This window comes from Hevea brasiliensis, chromosome 3 (assembly GCF_030052815.1).
Source record: "Hevea brasiliensis isolate MT/VB/25A 57/8 chromosome 3, ASM3005281v1, whole genome shotgun sequence".
In the NCBI taxonomy this organism is placed as follows: domain Eukaryota; kingdom Viridiplantae; phylum Streptophyta; class Magnoliopsida; order Malpighiales; family Euphorbiaceae; genus Hevea; species Hevea brasiliensis.
Genome location: NC_079495.1, coordinates 100,707,599 through 100,732,311, shown reverse-complemented (window position 1 = coordinate 100,732,311; position 24,713 = coordinate 100,707,599). Strand labels below are relative to the sequence as shown.

At 32.9% G+C, this 24,713-nt stretch overlaps 2 long non-coding RNA genes across 2 annotated transcripts; one reads left to right on the top strand and one right to left on the bottom strand.

The window, feature by feature from the left end:
* Window positions 1–7,745: 7,745 nt before the first annotated feature.
* Window positions 7,746–9,107, bottom strand: LOC110633741 (uncharacterized). Its single transcript, XR_002490883.2, has 2 exons — window positions 8,599–9,107; window positions 7,746–8,250 (listed from the first exon to the last, which is right to left on the bottom strand). It is a non-coding gene; the product is annotated as an uncharacterized LOC110633741 (long non-coding RNA).
* Window positions 9,108–11,626: 2,519 nt separating this feature from the next.
* LOC110633739 (uncharacterized) lies at window positions 11,627–13,517 on the top strand. The gene is made up of 3 exons (XR_002490882.2): window positions 11,627–11,806; window positions 12,046–12,090; window positions 13,065–13,517. It is a non-coding gene; the product is annotated as an uncharacterized LOC110633739 (long non-coding RNA).
* The last annotated feature ends 11,196 nt before the right edge of the window (window positions 13,518–24,713 follow it).

The following is a 24,713-nucleotide window of genomic DNA, read 5'->3' as shown; positions in this document are numbered from 1 at the left end:
ATCCAGAGAACTCTAAAGGATATAGGTTTTATATTCCAAACCATAGTCCAAGAATTGTGGAAACTTGTAATGCAAGATTTCTTGAAAATGGTGAAGTTAGTAGGAGTATTGAGAGACAGGATGTGGATATATAAGAAAATGAAGTTGATTTTCATGTGCCTATTAAAGTTCCAACATCCACTCCAACTCTACATGTTGTTCCAACAATTGTTGAAGGACCTAATAATGCTACACAACATAATGATGAAACACATTTTGAAGAAGCTAACCCACAAAGAGCTAATGAAGGTGAACCACAAGAAATGCCATTAAAAAGATCTCAAAGAGAAAGGAGATCAACATTGCTGATGATTACGTCGTTTACTTGTAAGAGTCAAATTTTGATATAAGAATTAATAAAGATCTAATTTCCTTTTCACAAGCTATAGAAAGTAATGAGTCTGATAAGTGGTTAGATGCCATGAAAGATGAGTTAAAATCTATGGAACAAAACAAAGTGTGGGATCTCATCGAATTGCTTAAAGAATCTAAATGAGTTGGGTGTAAATGGGTCTTTAAGACCAAGCGTGCCTCGAATGGCAAAATTGAATGATATAAAGCAAGACTTGTTGCCAAAGGTTATACTCAGAAGGATGGCATTGACTATAAAGAAACATTTTCACCAGTCTCAAAGAAAGACTCATTAAGAATTATCATGGCATTGGTGGCTCATTATGACTTAGAGTTGCACCAAATGGATGTGAAAACAACCTTTCTAAATGGAGAACTTGAAGAGAAAGTTTATATGGACCAACCTGAAGGTTTCTCAGTTGAAGGAAAAGGCCATATGGTGTGTAAACTTAAGAAATCAATATACGGACTTAAGCAAACTTCCTGCCAATGGTATATTAAGTTCAATGATACCATAAAGTCTTTTAATTTTAAGGAAAATGTTGTTGATCAATGTATATATCAAAAGATCAGTGGGAGTAAGTTTATTTTCTTAATTCTGTATGTTGATGATATCTTGCTTGTTGCAAATGATTTGAGCATATTACGTGAGACTAAAGATTTTCTCTCAATGAATTTTGAAATGAAAGATATGGGAGAGGCTTCCTTTGTGATTGGAATAGAAATATTCCATAATAGATCACAAGGACTGTTGGGATTATCTCAGAAAGCCTATATTGATAGAATTCTAGAGAGATTTAATATGCATAAATATTCAGCAGAAATTGTTCCCATACAAAAAGGGGATAAATTCAGTCTCAATCATTGTCCAAAGAATGATGTAGAACGTAAAGAAATAGAATCAATTCCTTATGCTTCAGTTGTGGGCAGTTTGATGTATGCTCAAACCTGCATAAGACTCGACATTAGCTTTGCCGTTGGAATGCTTGGTAGATATCAAAGCAATCATGAAATCCATCACTGGAAAGCTGCAAAGAAAGTTTTACGATACCTGCAAGGAACTAAGGATCACATGCTCACTTATAGGAGATCTAATTATTTAGAAGTGGTTGAATACTTAGATTCAGATTTTGCTGGATGTGTTGACAGTACAAAGTCTACTTTTGGCTACCTGTTCCTATTAGCTGAAGGGGCAATATCATGGAAAAGTACCAAACAGTCTATTATTGCTTCATCCACTATGGAAGCAGAATTTATGTCATGTTTTGAAGCCACAATTCATGCATTATGGATGCGGAACTTTATCTCAGGACTTTGGGTAATCGACACCATTAGCAAGCTGCTGAGAATTTATTGTGATAATTCCGCAGCAGTATTTTTCTCCAAGAACGAAAAATATTCGAAGGGTGCGAAACATATGAAAATAAAGTATTTTGCCATTAAGGACGAAGTTCAGAAACGAAGAGTGTTTATTGAGCACATTGATACTGATCTCATTATTGCAGATTCGTTGAATAAAGGTTTACAACCTAAGACATTTAAAGAACACGTGCTTTGAATGGGTCTTAGTTGTATTAATTAATGATATATTTGCCTTGACACTCTGAACTCATTGATATGTTTTCTGACATATATTAATGGATTTTCTGTTTTCTCATAATTGTGTACACATAATATCTTGAGTGAATGATAACAGGAAAACTCTTTTCAAGACATTATAGTGGACCATGATGTGATATATATATATATATATATATATATATATATATATATATATATATATATATATATATATACACCTACTATGGTAAGTTGCTAGTGTTGTGGTATATGGAAGGGGTTATGTGATTAAACAATGTACAACTGTCATAACCCATACTTAGTAATTTATTATAGGAAGGTAATTACGAAGCATATTATGGAAAGGATTTGTTTATTACATGCGCGCCTAATATTTATGTTATTAAAGTTTATATCACTTAATTATTGTGCCAAGTGGGAGAATATAAGATTTTATCCGATAATTAATATTACCATATGGGCTAAAATTAATTCTTTTAATGTGGCCCAATATTAATTGATAGTTACTTTAATTAAAAAAAATCCTAATTGTACAAGAATTACTTTCATTGAAGTAAATCCTAATTCTAATTGTATAAGGATACTTGATGGACGTACCAAATTAAATCTTATATATATATATATATATATATAAGCTGGTACTCTCTCTACTCATAAGGTTATGCACATTTTCTTTCATAAAGTCAGAGATAATAAGGTCATCTCAAGAAAGTCTTTTATCGCTAAAGTCTTGTGTGTAAATCAAGAAGGGTCAAGAGGGAGAAATCAATTTATTAAATCAAATATCTCTCTCAATTATTAGCATGGCTCAATTAAACTCCACATCAGGTACGCTTTCTAGATCTGTGAGAATTTATTTATTCAAGATCCATTATTAGGTGATGATTGAATCTTATATTTATTATTCACATTATGTTTATGATTATTATGATCTATTCAGATTTATTTTACATATAGGTGTATTTTTCTTATTAAAGTTATTTTCTTCACAATTTTATTTAGTTATTTTTGCATGCTTGCTACCTATCTCTCGTAATTGTATCGTGTTTGTAAATTTCAGTGTTGTGTTGGCATTTGGTTTGTTCATGACTTATTCCCCAATCATCAGCCTAGATTTTGTGTTAGACATCTCTACACAAAATTTGAGGAAGTTTTAGGAGAAAATAAACGAATGACCTCTTGTGGAATACTGCTAGCGCTACTTATACAACTAAGTTAGATTATTGGTTAAAGGAAATTTTGGAGAAAAAAATTTGGAGGCAAGAGAATGGTTAAGAGAGAAACTCTATGAGATTTGGAAAAATGAAGCAAATGGGTTATGGAACAAAAAAATGATTTTGCTCCAGCAATCACCAGAGGCCGTTAAAAAAAGTGGAGATTGGTTGGTACGTAGAACTCAAAATGTATAAGACAGCTACTGCTGAGGGACTCCTGACCTGATTGCACTCATTGTCGTTTTTACTGACCCACTGCCCTCAGTGGACTCCTTGTCTCTTTCCAAATCCACCTCCTTTACATCAACGAAATCACAGACGATTCTCATGTCCCAATTAAGATTTGGATATTTCTTTTTCTTCTGTTTACTTTCAGCGGTTGAAAATCTTTTACCAGTTTGTAACTTTGTATGCATCTGAGGAGAATAATATATCACTCAATCCACCATAATCAAGATAAAAAAAATATATATAATGCGATTAACTTATTTTATATGTAAGTTTTACATATTTAATTTGTAACAAATTAAATTTAAATAAAAATTTTAAAAAATTTACAATTTGATCCTTAAAAATTTTACTTTATATTATACTTAGTCTCTAAATTTTAAAAAATTAATTATTTAGTTCCTGCGTTTTGCTTTATATTTTACTTTAATCCTTGAATTTTGATAAATTAATTATTTAGTCCCTTAATTTTTCATTATATTATACTTTAGTCTTTTTAATATTAATATACAGAACAATTTAATCATTTTGTTAATGTATAAAATTGTTATAAACTTTAGAATTATGGGGATTAAATTATTTTATATATTAAAATTAAAGAGACTAAATAATTAATTTCTCAAAATTTAGGGACTAAGTGTAATATAGCGTAAAATTTAAAGACTAAATAATTAATTTTTCAAAATTTAGGGATGAAAGTATAATATAAGAAAAAATTCAAGGACCAAATTGTAAATCTTCCAAAAATTTAAGACTTAAATTATCATGTGGCAACCTTTAAAATGCATAATAATTGAATGCATGGATAAAGTGTGTGAATGTAAAATCTTTCTTGACCCAAATTTGCATAATTTTCATTCACTCTCATTGCATACACGTAAAGCTACTTTAGACAGGTACAATTTCACTATCAAAAGCTGTTTAATCAATATTTATTACCAAATATGATTTGATAAATCTGAAATATGTGAAAGATGATTCAATGGCTAATATAAATGTGAGCACAAGATCGATCACTTTCCAATTTATTTATGAGGTCATGACATTTCTGTTTGGTCCAAAGAGATTGAAAGCACAATGAGTAGACATCCATGTTCTCTTCACTGGGATTGCGCAAATCTTGAGTGGCCTATAAGACAACAATCAGCACCAGTACCTAATCCAAGCAACGTGAGGTCCAGGGATAAAAACAAATGCCCCAAAGGGTAATTAAATATTTCAAGCATTTGCCAAAACCATCCTCACCCTCTGAAAGAAAATTGCAGAAGCACCGTCCGAATTATGATCCAAACTGACGATTTCAATATCACTATTATTATTATTATTATTATTATTATTATTATTATTGTGGAGCACCCACATCTTCCCACTTTATGGCTGGCTGGATTTGTGGCATTCCACTATGCTCAAAACACTGATAAGGATATGACTAAGGAGCTAAGCATTTAAAATTGGTTCTTTGTGATTGAAAATTATATTTATTTTAGACATGTCAATTTACAATATATACTTGACATCACACTGAAAAAAAATATATTTTCTACGAAAAGGGTAGTGGTTCATGGGGGTACTAGTGCTCTCTAAATTTATAATTTGAGAAGAAAAGGGGCAAACAAGCATGGAAGTAGGTAAAGGTGTGAAGAGTGATTATGGAGATATCACTCATAATTAACCACAATAATCTAACACTGATTAGGTAGATAATTATGGGTGTTTAACTTAGTTTAATTTAATTTGGGATTTTAATGGCTTTTGTGGCCTACACAATCATTCAAATCACAGAGTTGTGCATTTTTATTTGTCTCATCTCAGTTGTTGACAAGTTGACCTAATTTTTCGTCAATTGTTGACTATTACAGTGTTAAAATTCAATGATTAAGATCCTAATCATGTACTTAATCTTTCCCTACTTGTTACTTTCCTTTACAGCTAAAATATTACGAGCTTTATCTTTGATATGACATTGGAGCTTTGTCTTGTTCCATTTCAGCTCTGGTGTCCGTGAAATTTTAATTAATAATTGTGATTATGCTCAATCTAATTGACGGTCGATCTGATTGATTGACTAAAGTTATTGGAGACAGAATTCGTAAAATCTGCTCTGCCATAGCTGGGAAGTAGTTTACATTATCATTCTCTAAATAAGTATAGATACAGTTTGCCATCGTCATGGTACCGCAATGTGTAGGTCATAAAATCTACTTAATAACCCTTCCATCTTAATTGGGAAGATTACTGATTAGTTATGAAAATTTTAGCAAAAGATTTCGCTAACTCAATTTTAAAAATTAATTTAAGAGGAAGAGAGTTTGTTAAATGTTATATTTAATTTAAATATCTTATCTTAAATTAATGTAAGATAATAAATCTCCTACACTTAATTATAAATAACTTAATTATAAATAGTTAAAGCGTAAAATTTGTAAGTTAATAAATTTATAATTGATTTAATATTGAAACATAATAGACTTTAATACCATATAGAGAAAATAGATCAGATCTAATTTAACCTTAAAAGCTAGCTCACAGGGAGGAGGTTTGGCCAAATCTTATAATTTTAATTCAAGTATCTTATCTCAAATCAATTTAGGGCAACAATAAATAGGATCAAAATTGATCCATTAAAAATAAAACTAATTAACAAATTGTTAAAAAAACTAATTAGCCTTAAAATCAATTATATATTATTCAAATTCATTTTAATAGAATTCGATGAGATTGGTTATCCAAATAACTCAATTCGTTGTGATTCATAAACAATTTCACATATTCAAATTAATTAATAATTCAGTTATTTTTTTTAAATAATTCAGGTATGTATGTTTGTAACTTTTAATTTTTAAAATCTTAAATAAATTAATTTTTATATTCATAAATATATAATAAGTTATATTTAAGTACTAAAATAATTTAATTAAACTATTTAAGGAAAATATCTTTGATTAATTATAGTTGATTAATATAATTAACATAGTTGACATAGAATAAGGGAAATTGATATAATTGACATAATTAAAAAAAATTAATTTAGAAAACATATTATTTTTAATTATTTATATTTATTTTTTTATATTTAAATGATTATATATTTTAATTATATAATTATTTATATTGTATAATTTTTTAACTGTATATGAATTAATTTTAATTATTTTAAAATTTATATTTAAAAATAAAAATTACTTAAAATAAAGTTTGAATTAAGAATTTTTTTTAACAAAATAAAATTTGAGAGATTTAATTATTTTAAATTAACAATATATTAAATGTAGACGTACAGGAAGCAACATCTTTCATATATATATATATATATATATATATATATATATATATATATATATAATTAATAATAAGATATGGTTATCCATGTGTCTATCCTTATATCTAAGTGGATAACCCTATCTTATTATTAATTTATGCCTTCAACCCCATCAGAAACTATTTGTCATTAATCAATTATAATGATATTAAGTGAATAGATAAAATTATCAATAAATTTTAATTTAATAGTGCATTCTTCTAATGATTATCAAATTTTAAAATATAATTTTTTATAAATCAAATAATTTTTATAATGAAATTAAATATTTAATTTATAAATTGAACTAACCTGAGATTATAATGAAAAAATAATTTAATGTTATTATTTAAATTTAGAAATAATTATATTGTAACATTATATTTGTATTCTTATTGAAACTTATAAACATTATCCTCAAAGCCAAGACAAAGAGTTAGTCCACCGCCTTTTGTTTTGTCTAATCAATACAAAAGCAGGAGACCATTGTTATCTAACTTCATGTGATCATGTGTTAATATTATCCATAACCGATTAGAAGAAATGCTGTAAACACTATGTGAAGATTTTTTTTATTTAAGTATAAAATTAAAGAATTGAAATTCAAATATGAGTCTATTAAATAAGTAATAAGTATTTAATCATTAGATTAAATCATACTAGATACACTATGCGAAGAATTACTTTTATATATATATATTATATACAAGACCCAATTAATCCTCTAAGTGGTTTGAAGAGATTGGAAGCTCATAAAATGATAGGAGTAACGTTTAGACGAGGTATAGAATTATTTTTGGAGTGTGTTACCGAAATTGAGATTAGTAAGCGCATGAGCGAAGCCCATCTTATGTTATAACAATATATAAAATTGTTAAAAAAAAATAGAGTAAATTATATATATATATACACACACACATGTCTATGTATAAGTGTGTGTGTGATTGTGTGTGTGATTGTTCGTGTCCGCTGAATTTCATTTATTTCATTAAATATATATATAATTTGTGACAATAACACAGTATAACTCATAATTTTGTCCAATAACCACATATAAATGTAGTCAATTTATAAACCTAAAAGCACTTACATATTATTGCAAACTTAATTCGATTTACATAAGTAAAATGACATAATTTATTCAAAAGCCAACTTACACAATCTAATATGACAGAAAAAGTCATAACTTATCCAAAATCTACAAACACAATTCTCCATCGAAAAAGATATAAATTGACTAAATCCTAACATGACACAATTTCGTCATTATGTGAAAACATTGCCTTGTGATTGCCGGCTTTCTTCCCTCCTAGTCTCGTGGCATTCTTAGATGCACAGATGTTGTGTGATTGTTGGCTACTTCCCCTTGTCATAATCTTCCCAAACCTCTCACGCAGCAACTGTGCTATAGTAATAGCTTGCTTGCCTTTCCATTTGAAACTTGTTGTCTTGAATCCACGGTCACCGGTAATCTCAACTGCTCTTTTTACTTGGATTATTGGTTTGATAGTTGACAGACTTACTGAATGGTAATCCATGCTACACAACCAAAATGAAAAGTATTAATAAGAGTAAACACTTTTAAGAGTATTATTAAAAGCATATATTCAAGATAAATACTAACATTTTGAATTGAGAAACCTCTATTATCATTGAATATAATATCAAAACCCAAAAAATATGCCTTTCTTCTATTATTGGCTTATACTTGATTCAATTCACCAACACTTCTCTTGTTCCCATATGCACTATGTGTGCTAGACCTTGAGGTTCCCCATGATGTGGATCCACCTTTTTTACATGGCAATTTATCAATGTCCCTCTCATTTTTTCTAATTGACCCAAGATTAGTAATAATGACACTTGTGGTTCCTCTACCCACAGTACCTTTATAATTCCCCTTTGTTGGCCTCTACCTCTTGATGTTGATGATGAACCACCTGTTGCTACACCTTCGTTCACCTAAGCACCTTCATTCATTCACCATAACACTGGTAGCTTCATGACATTAAAGCAAAAAAAAAAAAACAATTGCAAACACTCATTTTCAAAGGCTTGGACTACTGTCAACAAAAACAAGAAAAACAATAAAACAAACCCACACAAAAATACCCATATCTTCGACTATAATAGCCGAAAAAATCTATCTTCCTATTTCAATCAGTTAAGAATCAAAGTTAACCAAACATGCAAAGACACAAACTTTCAAAAATCAACAAAATAAACTTATATATATATATATTTAGCAGCACTTTTTCAAATCTTCGGTGCAAAAACCATGGAACCCGTCTACGATAAGAATGTGTTCCAGCCAATTTGGTTCAAAGAGTTTCGACTAAATCTTAGATTATGTTCTTGTCTCTACAACTTTTTGAGAATGAAATTTGAACGCCAAATTGATTTGGGGATTAAACATTACGCATTCATTAAATTCATTGCTTTATACTTATATTCTCGAAGCTTGAGTGCCACTCAGAGCATGTTTTAGTCATTTGGCAGCCTTTGTACATATCATCGCACATATATCACACTTATTATTGACTGTGCAATTGTGCTAAAATGTTAATTTTTTTTTTAATTTAGGTATTTATTAGAAAAAATATTTAATTATAGTGTGTGATAAATAAAAATTAAATAACACAAATGTATATTTGACATTTTCTGATAGTTGGATACCAAGATAAGTAAATAGTGTAACTCATTCTCTTACTCGAGTCTTCTATCTTCATGTTTGCTTTGTTATTTGAATAGAGCCTTTAGATTTCATGTATCTTTTTTTTTTTTTTTTAAGCATGATATTTATTAGGATAAACCAAGAAAAACTTAATGTGTGCTACGTTGATTGGTGATGTATCTGTTTGATCTATAATGCAGCTCTTTATATTCTAAGTTAATTTATAAGCATAAATTAATACTAAGATAGGGTTATCTACTTGGATTAAGGATAGACTCAAGGAAAGACAATTTAACAAAAGCTTCTATATATATATAAAATTCTTGTAGGAGTTCATCCCCTTTAGAGTCTATTTGGCATCAATCAATTATCATGAAATTAAATGATGAATATATATAATGATAAATAGATTTTAATTTAATATTCTTTTTTACTATTATGAAATTTTAAATTTAAATTTAAATTTTTTTATAAATTATAAAAATATAGTATTGCCAAATATTTTTATAATGAAATTAAATATTTAATTAATAAATCAAATTAATTTGAAATTATGTCTTCAAGTTATTATTTAAATTTAGAAAATAATTATATTGTAAATATTATATGTGTATTTTTAATGAAAATTATGAACATTATCCTCAAAGCCACGACAAAGAGTTAGTCCATATTAATCCACAAAAGCAGGAGGCTGTTCTTATCTAACTTCACGAGATGAGTTAACATTATCCATAATTAATTTAAAAAAAAAAAATGCGGTAAACACTATGTGAAGAATTAATAAGTGATAATTAATACATGTGCTCCATTATAATTTTTAATTAATTTGATTCAATCTTTTTGTTTTTGGATTAGGCTTACCTAAATAAAAATTATTATACTTTTATTAAAATAAAAGTAAAATAAAATTTTTTAAAGTCAAATCGAGTTAGGCTTTTGAGATTTTTTTTTTAAAAAAAAAAGAAATATTATCAAATCCTTTTTTTTTTTTTTACAAGCCAAATATAGCAAATTCTATGTGCATAAACTCACATCACCCCATTAAAAAAAATTTAAAAAAAAAAACAAAAAATCACATCGTTTTTAAATTTAGTCTGATTTAAAATCCATAAAAGCAATGAGTCAAGAAAAGTTCAGTCCAAATTAGATTGAGATCAAACCTATATGCTGTCAGTTCTAAATACTGTTTAATTAATATTAAATTTATATTATATAATTAAAATTTTTATACATTAATATTAGCATATTAATTTTTAATATTAATATATTAAATTTATATTAAATACTATTCAATAAACATAACAATAATTTTTCACAAATTAATTTTAATATATATATATATATATTTCATTAATTTGTATAATTTACCCTTAAATTTTAATTAATATTACTTAATTTTTAGTGGATAGTCATTTTCTAAAATTAAATATAAAAAACCAGGATAATAAATCTATAACAATATTTTAGAGTTATTTAAAAAAAAAAAAAAACAGATATCATTGTTGCATTTAGGAGGTTAAAAAAAATGGTCATTTTTATATTTTTTATCATGCAAAGGGTTACCACATGTTTATGAACAACGATTATACAATGATTATTGTATGTATAAAACAACATAGTTTTATAGAAAAAATTATTAAAAAAAAAAAAAGAAATCCCATTGAGCTAGGTAACCATGGCTGAGTCAATCAGACTTTATCATTTTTAATTTTTTAAAGATAACTCAGATCAACATAAATTTAATTCTCAAATTTTTTAATTGAAGTAATCACATTAGTCCAAATTTCAAAATTATGCCTCGAATGCTGAACTAGCTATTTCTTTCAATTACAGCTACAAATGACTATTGGATTAAAATAATAACCAAAACCTTAGTTAAATCATTATTCTTCTAATATTTCAAATAATTGAGCTAACTTTATATATATGTATAGGAGTGTAGGGTAATACCAACAAAATAGAGAGTTGAAGATGGTGAAAGAAACCCACCAAAGGATTTTCAGTTGCTCACATCAAGATTTGATCTTTTTATACATTTATTTATTATTGCAATTATTATTTTGTATAGAGGTAGATTGGGTGTCATTAATATATTGTGTTTTTTATTGTTAAATTATTAATAAGTATTTTTGTAATTATTTTGAAATTTAATTATATAATTTAAAAAAAAAAGCAATTTTAAATTAAAAAATAAAAATTTTAGTTTATATAATTTTTAACAAAACTTTTCAGATGCAAAGAGATATTACAAAGGTTGATGTCTCACATTGCTTAGAGAAGAGAAATTCATTAGCCTTATAATGTGGGTTTAGATGAAGATAAAGCCAAGGCCATGCCATGACATGACATGACACTTACGCGTGAAATGGACCAAGGTCTATGGCAATTATGCCAGAAGATGTGAAAAACGTTTAATCGAATGTGAGTCACACAATTTTGCTATGTTTTGATAAAAATAAAAGTTTGTTATATCTTAAATAACAATGTTTCTGATTGTGATTGAGACAGAAATAGTCTTAAGGCAGTGACTATATGCATCAAGCATTGTTAATTCGTTTGCTGCATTTACATATTTTCAATATGCACTATATTCAATTTTCTTGTATAATTCTTTTTTGGGATTTTTATAATTTTATTTGGTGGGTGTTTTTTGTATGCAGTTGGATGGCAGGTATAGCATTAGCATGGCTGCAAAGCATTGCAAGGTGCAAATCGTAATAATGTTATTGTTTGCGTACCAGCTGTTTGATATAATGATTATGAGAATGACAAAAGATAGTTGCCCTCTAAATTTTATTTACTCTTTTGTCTCCTTCTGCAATCTTAGGCTAAGTTTGAAATTTTTTAAAGGGGTAGGGGGGAAGATAGAGAGAAAATATGAGTGAATGAAAAATTATTTTCCTTATTTGGATGTTAAGAAGAAAAAAAAAAGTAGCTTTTAAATAGTTGATGCTATTTATGGAACTCCATGATTAAGTGACAGAGAGACATCGGGTGAAATGATTTAGACAACTTCTCCATGCTTAAATGATAAACGTACCTGAGAGTCTCTTATATAGGCATGGGCCCAAACTCTAATGGAATGGGAGAGTATATTGAGATTGGATTTGGAGTCAAGTAGCATAGGTATCCTTATCTTGACATGACTAGATGTCTGAGTTACATAGGATAGAGTTAAACAGGGTAGATCGAACTATGTCCGAGCAATATGTAATAGGTCGAACTATGCCCAAATCACGTAGTTCGATTATTCGAATACTCAGCTCATAATATATTTTTTGGGAGTAAAAATTTATTTTGTCTTTTTATTTGTAATTAAAATAAATGATTAAAAGAGTAGAAATATAATTTCTATTCATTTTCCATTCACATAGGTCCACATAATATTTTACTGGCCTATTTTATTTTTCCCTTTATGTTTTCTTTCTTGTTTACAAGGGTTGGAAAATTCTTTTATTTTCTATTTTGATTTTTCTTTCTTTCCTCATTTTCCACCAACCCAAACGGAGTGATAATTGTCTTTCGCATTTTGTAGGTCAGATCCAGCCCCCTCTTTTTGATAATACATATTTTGCTTTGATATGTATGTAAAAAGAACTATTTGTTACTGTAATAGAAGTTGGTGAAATTAAAGGGTAATTAATTATGATTGTTGTTGAATTACTTTTTCCTCATTTAGGAAATTGGTGAGTTGCATGAGCTTGAGCAAAACATTGAGAAGGCTATTATATATTTGGAACAGCTGCTGATTACTTTGAAAATCAAGAAGCAAGCTCCTCTGTTGGTAAAAGCAGAAAGTTGCGCAGTTCTCTTCATCTCAACTTGGCAGAGTAGGTGAATTGTGCTCATTTCCCTAAAGCAGAAATGGGCTTTTCTTAGCGTGTTTCCAACTGTCGAATCTTTGTTCCAAGTATTAGATCATAGTAAAAGTTCTGGCAAAAAAAAAAAAGATCATAGTAAAGGTGCCAAAATTAGCTAGTTCTATCTACGCGTACATTTTCTGTTATAGGAAGGAAGCAGTTACTTCAACTGCTCTGTGCTTCCTCTGTTATATATTTATTCAGTAATATTGATCACGTGTAGCTCAAAATGAGCATTAATTTTGATGATAATAAAATTTAACTAGAAACAACTATCTAACTCAATTTTAAGTGATGTGTAAATTATTGCTCTTATTCATGAAGAATCTTTGAGGTTGCATCTAAGGAGGAAGAGCAGTCAAAGGCATTTCAAGATGAATCCAAGTTGAAAAAGAACAAGATTATGAAAGCTGAAACTCGAAGTAAAGGTATGAAAGTCATAGAGTTAGGAATTGAGTCTTAGAACTTGTGTAAAAAGAATAGATGAAAATTTTAGTTAAATTAAGCTCAAAATTAATTTTTCTTTCAATTACTTTATAAAATTTTCTCTCATCATGACCTTGGATATTGCTATTGGAATATATATTTTTCTTAAGGTCTAAATTAGATTTTTAAAGATTACAATTTGAAACAGGTATTTGGTAAATTAGTTTGCTAACTTGTTTGCTAAAATATTAGTTTGCTAATATATTTGCTAAAATTATAGTTTGCTAACTAGTTTACTATTATCTCCAAAAATTTCATTAGTTTGCTAAATGATTAGAGTTGCTCTACTTCGTACAAAAAGACAAAATAATGGTTATTTTGCCTAGAACAGAGTGTATAGCGTTCTAAAAAGGTTTTAAACAGTTTAAAATGATTTAGAACTATAAATACACCTTCTTTACTTCATTTTACACTTGATGAAAGCTTACAATTGCACTCTAATCTTGATTTTTCATTTATTGCTTTTATTCAAGAGCTTTAAAGTATTTGAGCTACTATTGGCAAATTAACTCATCTCTTCTTTATAGTTTGCTTTGTATTGAGTGAGAGTGAGTGTTAAAACATTAAATTGCATTTAAGAGAGGTTGTACAAGCACCTATTAAAGCTTGAGAGTGTGAGTGCTTGAGATAGCACTTGTCTAAGGGTTCAAGCTACCTTGGTAAAAGCTTGGTGTTGAAAAAGTTGTAAAGGGATTTTGGTCTCTCGTCTTTAAAAGAGCAAATAGTGGAGAGAAGACTCAAAGAGGGTTCTTTGAGAGAGTGGATATAGGTTAGTTAAGCCGAACCACTATAAAAATTATTGTGTTTGATTTCTCTTACCTTAATCTCTTTACTTTTGTATAATTTAAATTCTATGCATGTTATGTTAAAAATTGCTATAAATATTGATTGAGGCTCGAATTGCAATTTAGAGACACATTCTTGAAACACATCACTTTCACTATATGTATATAGGAGCACCAAATTGAACAAAGCCATAATTTTTCATTAGGCTACAAGCAAGGGCTGAAAAATTGGTTAAGTCCAATTCAACCCCCTCTTGGATTATTTTGGGACAACAAATTGGTGTCAGAGTCTGTCTCTCTTGCTTAAGGTGTCACAACCTTAGAGTGATCCCCAAATGGCTAGTTCATCTAGCAACACTGCCGGTATACCCGCACCACTAGCTGAAGGCTACTCAATTACTAGACCACCACTCTTCAATGGCACTAATTACTCATTTTGGAAAGTTAGAATGAGAAATTTCATACAATCTGTAGATATTGATGCATGGAGAATTATTAAAAATGGTCCATATGTTCCTCAAAAGAATGGTCAAAGAAATACTAAAGTTCCTAAAAATGAAGATGAATATGATGACAATGATTAGAAGAAAATTTCTGTAAATGCTAAAGCTATTAATATTTTGCATTGCTCACTTGACCTTAATGAATACAATCGTGTTTCAAGATGTCAAACTGCTAAGGAAATTTGGGATGAGCTTGAGGTCACTTATGAAGGAACAGATGTCATCAAGGAATCTAAAGCAAACCTCCTTATCCGAGATTATGAGCTATTTGAAATGAAGCCAGGAGAATCAATTGCGGATATGAATACAAGGTTTACCGATCTTGTCAATCTTCTCAAAGCACTTGGTAAAAGATTTGAGGAAGCCGAACTTTTGAAGAAAATTCTTAGATCACTTCCAAAATCTTAGGAAGCAAAGACTACAGTTATGCAGGATACCAAGGATTTTAAAACATTCACCTATGATGAACTCATTGGATCTCTCATTGCACATGAGATGGTATAGAAGAAAGATGAAGTTGAAAATGAGCAAAAGAAGAAGAAAAGGAGCAAAAGAAGAAGAAAAGCATTTCTCTCAAGTCAAATAAGGATGAAGATAAGAAGAAAGGAGTTGTACTTAAAGTTGACTCAATTGACAACTCAAGTGCTTCAAGTGATGATTATGATGAAATGGCTATGCTTGCAAGGAAATTCAAAAGAGCTTTCAGGAAGGGAGGAAGTAAATACAAGAAATTCTTGAAAAAGTATACTCCCAAGGATAAACGTTTCAAGGATTCAAAAGAAGAAATTATATGTTATGAGTGTCACAAACCAGGACATATCAAGCCCAAATGTCCATTGCTCAAAAAGAAGAAAGGAAAAGAAGACAGGAGCAAGAAAGCTATGAAAGTAGTATGGAGTAACAGTGAAGAATCTTCAAATGATGAATCAAGTGACAAGGAGACTGCTTGTCGACACCATATTTTGGCCGATCCCCAAAATCAACAAGACTTTGAAACCGATCCCCAGCACTAGGTCTCCTTGGGCCAGCCAATGACATTTCAGATTTCTCTTTATCTTTCTTTACCAGATGACCATATTTCCGAACTCTCCTTAAAAGGAATTGAATCAATGCTAAGTCCTGACATTCGTTAAAGCCCTGCCGATCTCTCAAATCATTTACCGATCTCTCAAACCCACTGTCGATTTTCCGGACCCGTCGGGTATATCCCTGATCTCTGTTGATAAATGAAATGAACTAGCATTAGATCTTTTCTTACCAGTTTTATTGTCGATCTCCTTTTCGGAAGATTAAGAGCTAAGGTTTTGGTTCGGTTTAACGAGGGTTCCGATCTTAAGTTTTCAAGTTAAACTTTCAATTTTAATCAAGTCCCGTTCAGCATTTCTTCCCCACCGATCTCATGCTTATTGTGCTTTCCGATCTCTTATACTTAGATTAATAATTGCATTTAGTTCTTGTTTCGCTATGCTCATACAATCAAATACTCAGACAAACAATGGTTTAAAATTTTCCGATCACAACCATTCATTGAATAAAGAGGCATTCCATTTCATTTCATAATTTGTACAAGTTATTCGGCTGGGGGATCACCCCCAGCCTGATTTACATTCTGCTCACTCTCTCTCTCACCCTCGGCTTCCTCCTCACTGTCCTCATCGTCGCCCTCAGGAGCCAGGTCGGCCATCCAGGAGAAGTCCTCTTCAGGGTAGCGCTTCTGGAGTTCGGCCAAGAGGTCCTTGTGAGCATTCACATAGGCTCCGGCTATCCCTGTCACCATCTCTTCGTCTTTCTCCTTAAGCTCCTCATCCTTCGCCTTAAGCTCATCGTCTTTCTCCTTAAGCTCCTCGATGAGTTGGGCGACTGGCGGCAACCGTTGGCCTGAAGCGCCTGGACTTCTCCGAGAGCCCGATCCCTTTCAGCCAGGACATGAGACTGTTCGGCCAGCTTGTCTTCATAGTACTTCGCCCGTCCCTCAACTTGAGATATATAATCCCGAGCGAATGAGAGTTGGGATCGGAGGGAAGCCAATTCCTGATTTTTCTTCCCGATCTCCTTACCCAGACGCTGGACCTTTTCCCAAACCATGGTCTGATTCACCAGGCACTCCACATTCAGACTCATGGAGTGAGTCAAGATATCATCAAGGCTGCTCGAGGATAGCCTGTCCCGATCCTCCCGAAGAAAGATGGAAGACCCCAAGACTTGGGCAAAACCGGGGTTCTCCCGAACAGTCCGGTTATTCTTCAGAGACTCCATTAACTTTTGGGCGCCACGAGAGGAGGTCCTCCCAGAAGATTGAGAAGGCCCCCTTTCCGTGCTTGGAACAACTGAAAGAGTCGGAGGCTGCTCTTCCGATCTAGGAGGAGATCGGACGGCTTCAGTGGTCGGCAGATCCGAAGGTGGAGGCGGGTCTCCTTGTACTACCCCAGGTTCACGACCAGGTGTTCGAAGCATTTCCGAACGCTTCATCTCCTTTACTTTCCGGGAGATCTCTCTTTCCTTCTTCCGCTTCCTAGAACCCTCACCACCCGCCATACCTGCACAAAGAAAAGGTTAGTGAGATCGCTAAGGTCGTGAGAACTGAGATATAGAAAATACCAATGCCGAGGTCAGAGAGCGGAAGTTCGCGGTCTTGGCCGGTGAGCAATTGAATAGTCCAATGGTGCAGCTCGGCAGTCACCGCATCCAAACAAGAATACTTTTGAGTGGCGGCCTGACTCTTCAGATCCATCACTATTAAGCTTTCCTCCTGACTCAGGGTAATGTGCTTCGGAAGCAAGGGCCCCTGGTACCACCAGCTACGGGGGAAGTCCTCAAAGCAGCTCGGATCTTTGCTCCTCAGAATGAAGAAACGGTTCTTCCAATTCTTAAGGGATGAGGGCAGATCGGAAAAGAGCCCGCAATGAGGCTTCGCTTGAAAGAACCAGTGTTCGTCATCCTTTGTGAGTTAGTGCATGCGGCTCGGCGAAAACCGTAGCCATGGGCCTGATTCCCTTAGCTCGGCATAGACCTCGGAAGGCTACCAAGATCCGCCACGAGTTAGGGTGAATTTGAGCAATACACGTTCGGTGAAGTTTTAGGACCTCCTTATAGAAGTCATCTAGAGGGAACCGAAGACCGGCCTTTAACTGTTCCTCATACACCATAACCATGTCATTCCCTTCAAAGGAGTGATCGACACGAAGATCGCCATGGCACTTGATTAGCTCGTACGAATCAGGCCGAATGTTGTATTCTTGGCTAAATGATTGCAGATCGGATACTCGAAGAACCGACGGTAGCTCATCTATAGGGAGAGTCTCCCTCCCTGAAACAGGTGCACGCCTTGATGGTATGACCCGCCCCAGGCACAGGCGGAAGCCACAGGAGGTTCTTGTTGAATGCTTGGCCCGACTGCCTCTTCTTCATCAGACGATGACCACGAGAACTGAATGGAAGGAGGACTCGCCGCTCTCTGACCTTTGGCACCACTCATTTTCAAAAAGAAACAAAGAACTTAAACTAAAAAGAGGATCAAAGCCCTTACCGGAGTCTGATCGGTGTCGGAAGAATTGGAGAAAATGAGAGAACTTCGAAGTTGTGAGCAAGAGACTGAAAATGGAATGAGAGAACAACTGGCTAGTCCCTCACCCCTATTTATACTAGTCCGAGCATTTAATGCTCACGAGATTCCAGGCAGTGCATCGGTTAACGTGAGTCGCCACATTCGACACGTCTCGAACATCCCAAGGAGATCGGTAAAGTAGAGGTCGGCATAATAAGTTGAATATTTTGAATAAAGGATCAGTTAAGAGTCATTTTGTTAGAATCCAGATCGGACAAATATATCAGAGATCAGAAAATAATCAAATAAGATAATAATTGGAGAAACAAGATTTTTATTTCCAAAAGTTCGGATTACATCATTTGGGCGATCTCTAGGGATCGGATTACACTAAAATTGGATCACATCATTTCTGTGATCTCTAGAGATCTGATTACATTGAAGGATTACATCATTTGGGCGATCTCTAGAGACCGGTGGAACATCCTATCTAAAGGACCTATGTCAAAGCCTAGTCTCGTGGCTGAATCAAAAGAGGTGTTTGATCAGGAGACCGGCTATTGACATCGGATAGATGTACAGCTCAGATGGGGTGACTATGACTCCCATGAAGATGAGAGACATCGTCACCGATGTTACCACTCGAAACCGACCCGCTTTCGGAACACCCAATGTGGAGAAAAGCCGCTGTCGGAACACTCAATGTGATGAGAAACCGAATGAACTCAGTTGAGCGACTCGAGATCGGTACAACCAAGGTCCGCATAATCTGGTCGGTCAAATCCGGTCCTCTCACCATCGTCGATTAAGGTCATTCGATCACCGGATCGTAAATTTTCGATCGGTGAGTAAAGAAGTCCATCGGAAAAGATCAAAGCCACGATTATAGCGAACTTCCACGGGCGGCTAGAAACAGGAAAGTAAGAAAGGAAGAGAGGAAAATCGGATGAAGGAAATGTCTGCGACGTGGGTATATATAGGGAAAATGAGCATTTATTGTCGAAGCGTAAAACGGCAACGCGGGAATCGAGGACAATTAATACTTTGACGGGCCGGACTGAAGAAGGGAAAAGATCGGAATAGTAGATCGGAAGGTGGGAGACCAGCATGAAAGGTCGGAAAGAACATGTGAAAGAGATCGAGAAGAGGAGGATCGGTAGGCAAAAGAATAAGACAAATTCCAATAATCGCCGTCGAGAATCGAGCCGAGGTAGTTAAGGCGTTGAGCGAGATCTCCACCGCACGCCTAAGAATCGCCACTTAATCTTGCAGTGCGGTATGTCATGACAGTCTGTACATCCCAATCTCCACCGTTGATCCCACTTGTAAGGACAAACCGGAACCCTTAGATCAAGAGAGAAGACGACAATACCGGCGTCTTTCGCTCTTAGCCCTCGAATCGTTAGGACAAGGAAATTTGGGACCGTCAGATGGAAAGAAGAAAAGGACAAATATTATGAAGAGTGATCTCAACCATTCATTTTGATTCTCTTTAATTCCTGAACCTCCGATCATGTCCTTCGAAATCTTGACCCTCCATCTCCCTCAAATAAATCCTGACCCTTCACGAAGAGCACCCGATTCCTATAAATACCTGCATAAAAACTGTTCGACGGACGGAAAAATAGACAAGAGGTTGTTATTATAGCAGAGGAACTCTGAAAGTTCATTTAGTTTGTTACTCTGCTACTTAGAAGTGTCGATTAAAAAGACTTTTGAAACTAGTTTTCTGAAGTGTTTTCTTGAAGAGATTCTGAATACTGGAACTCTACATTTCCAGTTTGTTCATTATCTGGTCATACTCTCACTTTCTGCCTTTTATCATCTCTGTTTTCCTTTGTCAAGCTCAACTTCATATCACTCGGTTTTTTCTATCTTGATCTGATCGCATTTTAGCTAAGTACCCTCCAGTTCACGAAGAACACCACCCTCAGGCCAATCAATCCGTTGCCTTATCACCATTCGACACCCCATAGTTATTTCAATAAAATTGGCTCCTTACAGGTAAGAGCTCAGTTTTATTAAGTGCCTATATTTACTTTCCGCATTTGCTTTGTTCTTCTTACATCTGTGACTTTCTTCAAGTTTACTTTTGCACAAACGATCCCTAAAGAATGACACTCCCAAATCATCTCTTTAGTGATCAGTTCATTTTTATTAATCTTTATCATTTCTGAAAGCAAGTTTTCTAACTCCTAGTAGTATGTAAATGATTGGGTAAACGTAGGTAACTGCAACTTAGAGGTCTCTTTTTTAAAAAAACATGAATAACACGTCAGGAAGATAGCCAAACTATTAGGCTGACGTAAATAGCAATTCGGCAAGATGTCATAAAGCGAAATAGAACCAAAGTAAACAAAACAGAATAGATCGGATGTTAATAGATATTGGTAAAATGACTACATGAAAAGGTCAGTGAATCAAGTCTAGTGTTCCTGTTCGACCACGGTGGTATACAGAAACCTTATCCCCAGCATTTTTGAATGCCAGAATTCTTAGTTTTAGGTTCTTAGGACCCGTAGCTGTGGTTAAATTTTTAAAGGTCGGAAAAGTCTTTGTCTGAGTCCCGTCAAAATGGAAGAGGTCGGAAGAGTCCCTATCCTATCCTTGCCTAAAAGTTTTAAATCAACAGTTAAAGGAGATCAGAGGAGAGTTCTTATCTGGTCTCCAACCCGAAATCCCAATAAAAGAAGATCGGAGGAGAGTTCTTATCCGGTCTCCAATCCAAAAATCTCAATACTCTTAAAGGAGATCGGAGGAGGGTTCTTATCCGGTTTCCAATCCAAAATTTTAATGAACCATTAAAGGAGATCGGAGGAGAGTTCTTATCCGATCTCCGATCCAAAATTTTTAATACATATTTAAAGGGATCGGAGAAGAGTTCTTATCCGGTCTCCAATTCAAAACTCCAATAAATATTCAAAAGAGATCGGAGGAGAGTTCTTATCCGATCTCCAAATCAAATTTTAATAAATATGCAGAATAATCCCGCAAACAAAAGACATAACTCAACCTCAACTCACTAAGGTTGTCTCATTTACTTATGTATCTGGGTAATCCAAATGGTGAGAAAGCAAATTGAAATTGAGAGGAATTAAATCTAAATTCAATAAAAATAAAAATAAAGTGATTATAGAAATTGGATTTAAATTGGAATTAAATTTAAATTGGATTTAAATTGAAATTGCTATTTATGAGGTTTGGAGAATTTATATCTAATTTCAATGAAAAATAAATTGATTCTAGAGATTGGATTTTCAATATTGTTTGCATGTGATTTTTCCCTAATTTAGCCAAACACATGAGAATTGCAATTTTGAGGGAAATCAATTCTTAAATTTTTGAAACCTTTTTCAAGCATCTCAAAATTGGTTTTCATTAAATCAAACCCTGTTTTCACGGTATTTCAAATCTAACAAAAACCCAATTAATGCTCTAATTGATTTTTGGAAAGTTCCCCTTAATCTTCTTAGCTTATTTCTAACACCAAGAAAATAAAGTTTATTGCAAGATTATCCATCCCCAATATTCACTTTTCAGTCCATCTATTAAGGATTAAAACTTAACTTAATGAGGGCCCATTCATCAAGCAAGGAAATAAGCACACAAGCAATAAATCAAAATATAACAATCTTCATTTAAATGGCTAAATCAGTTCAAAACCACAAAACAAATCAATATTTACAAACCCATCTCTAGAATCTTAATAAACTACTCACAAATCATTGTTTAAAGACAAACCCAAATGAAGAAATGAAGAAATAATGGAAATGTAAGCTAAAAGGGGTAGAAAAACCCAGCAAATCTGCAGCAGGATCTCTGCAGAAAAGTGCAGAAACTTGATCCTTGCTGCTGCTGGAAGAAGAAATGCAGAAAGTGCTCCCTTCTCTCTTTCTAATCTTGCCAAAAAATGCCTCCCTTGCTCTCTATTTTGAAAGAAAGTGATAAAATGGGTCTTTATATAGGCTAAGGGACTGTTCTAGAATGGGTAAAAGGGGGAAGGATCCAGAAAAGGTGAGGTAAAAGGTAGAGTGCGGAAATGCCACGTCAACAATTTTCGATAAAAGCGACATAAGTAAGTCGGTTGTGTCGCGGGTTGTGTCGTTCTCGGTGTGAATATCTGACGATCGACACAACCTTCGACATAAGCTAATTTGGTTGTGCTGCAGGTTGTGTCGCTCTCGGCCATTTTTAACTCAACTTCAAAATTTTTGCAATTCGATTTTAATCTCCTCCAAATGGCTACTCTGATCAAAATACATCAAATTTCTCCAGATTTAACCTACAAAACAAATAAATTCCAAAAATTAAACTAAGAAATGTGAAAATTGTAAAATTGACTAAATATATATTAATATCTAAAATAATAGCTATGAGTAAGGGTAAATTATGTGCAAAAATAACACCTAAATGATGATCTAAAATGCATGCATCACAAATATTCCCCTATATCAGAAGGGTAACATATTCATTCGAGCCTTCCTAACTATCAAATTTGAAAGTGTAAAATTAAATCTACTTACCCTTGTTAAGGGACGAGGTGAGGTGCCTAACACCTTCCCCACCCGTTTACGGACCCCGAACCAAGAATCTCTGTCTTGAAGTGGTTTCATTTTTAATTTATTTCCCCAAATGGTTTTCTTTAGTTTCCCTCAAAACTAAGGTGGCGACTCCTCACTCTTTCCCACTTCGGTGAGTGATCGTCCAGGCGACCGCAAAATCCCATTGCGACACTGCTCATCTTTGTATGATGGCATTTGAAGAGAAAGTCGAAAGTTCACGAAAGGAAGAAGAAAGTGATAATGAGTTAAACTCTCTTGAACCTCCTAATGTAGAGGAACTTGAACTTGCATTTGCTAAAGTATATGATGAGTATAAAAACTATAAAAGAAAGTGCACTAAAATGAATTTAGAAATTGAATCATTGAGATCACAAAATATTGCAATGTCCAATGTATATAAAGAAAATGAATTTTACAAAGGACAAATTGCTTTGTTTAAAGAGCTAGATTTGGAGTTGAAAAACTCAAAAGAAACTTGTGAAAAGCTCATTGAGAAACTCTAGATGTACTTCTTGGAAACCAAAGAATTTCAAATGAAAAATATGGAATTGGTTTTGACGGTCTCATGAACTATGGTAAATACAAGGATCATTTCATTAAAGTATCTACATCCTTCTTGCCTAATGTCAAATGTTATTATTGCAATCAAAGAGGTCATATGATTAGTTCTTGTATACTTAGGAAGGGTTTCCTTAAGGTAAAGAAGGTATGGGTGCCAAAGAAAACCTTACCTAAAGTCACTAACCCCCAAGGACGCAAAGTTGCTTGGGTACCTAAAGCTAAATGATTAAATTTCAGGTTTGTTTCAAAGGAATGAAGGAAAGTGAAAAATGGTATATAGATAGTGGTTGTTCAAAACACATAACTGGTGAAAAGGACAAGTTTTCAAAAATCACAATGGTAGATGGAGGACATGTGAAATTTGGAGATAAAGGAAAAGGAAAAATAATTGAAAATGGCACAATTGGAACCAAACCTTACATTGAATATGTGTCACTTGTTGAAGGGTTGAAATACAACTAGCTAAGTGTAAGCCAACTTTGTGCTAAGGTTTTGAGGTAAAGTTCACTTCTTCTCATTGTACAATCAATAACTTAGATAATGACACATTGTTCATTGCTAATAGATCTAATAATGTTTACTTGCTTGAAATGAATAATTTTGAAACTAATCATGGTACATGTCTAGTATCTTTTGATAATTTTAGTTATTTATGGCATAGAAGATTAGGACATGCAAGCATGCATACACTCTCAAAATTGTCTAAGAAAGAACTTGTTAAAGGTCTTCCTAAGATTAGCTATGAAAATGAATTTCAATATAGGGCATGTGCACTAGGAAAGCATACTAGAGCATCTTTTAAATAAAAAAATATTGTTTCTACTACTAGGCCATTAGAATTGCTTCATCTTGATTTGTTTGGACTCGTGTCTCCTGCTTGTCTTGGTGGAAGACATATGCTTTAGTTGTTGTTGATAATTATTCAAGATATACATGGACATTCTTTCTTGCTCACAAAGATGAAACTTTTGAGAAATTTACCTATTTTAGTAAAATGGTTCAAAATGAAAAAGGCTTTTGCATCACA